Source organism: Mus pahari, chromosome 9 (assembly GCF_900095145.1).
Source record: "Mus pahari chromosome 9, PAHARI_EIJ_v1.1, whole genome shotgun sequence".
Lineage (NCBI taxonomy): Eukaryota > Metazoa > Chordata > Mammalia > Rodentia > Muridae > Mus > Mus pahari.
In genome coordinates this window covers 60,036,570-60,038,070 of record NC_034598.1, presented here as the reverse complement: position 1 = coordinate 60,038,070, position 1,501 = coordinate 60,036,570, and the positions used below count along the sequence as shown (strand labels likewise).

Here is a 1,501-nt window from a genome sequence, read left to right as displayed (position 1 = left end):
CCACCACCACCACCACCACCACCACTATCACCTCCTCCTCCACCACCATCACCTCCAACACCATCACCACCATCACCACCACCTCCACCACCACCATCACCACCTCCACCACCACACCATCACATCACCTCCACCACCATCACCACCTCCACCACCACCATCACCATCACTTAGGCCCACAAAGATCTTTATCTGAACCAGCAGATGGCCAAGAGGAAGACTGTTGGGAATCAGACCAACTGATTTTTTTTTTTTTTTTTTTAATGGCTGGCTGTATGCCCTGGGTCAGCTACATGAATTCTTTAAGCCTCAGGTTCCTCCCTGTGAGCTAAATGCAACTAATATTTACAACCACTATAGACCATGTCTTCAGTCCAGTATTCTCCTTCCTGCCTGCCTTTCACTCACCCTCCATATCCAACACGCATTCAGCACTCACACAGCAACCTACACGGGGAAACTCAGTTACTTTCCTAATATGAACTTCTACTTATGTTAGTCTTCAGGTTGAAAATAAAATTGGAAAAGGCTTCGCCTGACTACTTACTGCCTGTATTACAAAAATAATGTCTTTAGTATTTATTATTATTGCTATTATTATTATTATTGCTTGTAGAACTCTAACCCCAAGGCTACCTTACCTGTTTAGGTCGCAACCAACACTTTCTTACCAACAACGTACCTAAGATGCCCTGTTCTTTAGCTTTGGCTGCTGCAGTATAGCCCCCCGACCCCCATTTCAAGGTCTTGCCCTTCTTATCCTCAGCCAGTGATGTCACACTTGACTCTGCGCGGCATCTGTTCCCATCAACGAATCCGCATTCCTTGGCATCAGAGAAACCGCCTTATTAAGTCAGCACTGAGTTCAACTGTTGATTCACCAAAGATCCACTGAGACACAGGCACTGGGCCAGACACGGAGGAACAAAGACAGCGCTGGGCATGCTCTTTAATGAGCACACGGTTGGGCTAGGGGCCCACAAAGCGCACAGGAGATAGATGTATGTGGCCAATGTTTGTCACAATGCTGCGGCCTGGGCTGCCCGCTGGGGATTCTCATGTAATTAGCCAATGGTGCTTTATTATTATAATTATTATTATTATTATTATTATTACTACTACTACTACTACTTTCAAGTTTTTATTTTATGTATATGAGTGTTTAGCCTGTGTGTCTGTGCACCACTTGAATGCCTGCTGCCCCAGAAGCCATAAGAGGGCGTCAGATCCCATGGAACTTGATTGTGAGCTGCCATGTGGATGCTGGGAATCAAGGCCATGCCCTCAGTGGGGGGAGAAGCAGCCAGCATTCTTAACCGCTGAGTCACCTCTCCAGCCCCAGTGAGGCCGCGTTTTGGCCAGGCGTGGTGGCGCATGCCTTTAATCCCAGCACTTGGGAGGCAGAGGCAAGCGGATTTCTGAGTTCGAGGCCAGCCTGGTCTACAAAGTGAGTTCCAGGACAGCCAGGGCTACACAGAGAAACCCTGTCTCGAAAAACCAA

At 47.7% G+C, this 1,501-nt stretch overlaps 1 protein-coding gene across 1 annotated transcript in view; it reads right to left on the bottom strand.

Annotated features, from left to right (window-relative positions):
- The window catches only part of Kcnmb4 (potassium calcium-activated channel subfamily M regulatory beta subunit 4), a 60,189-nt gene that overhangs the window by 28,880 nt on the left and 29,808 nt on the right, over positions 1–1,501 (bottom strand). The gene's annotated exons all lie outside the window — the stretch shown is intronic.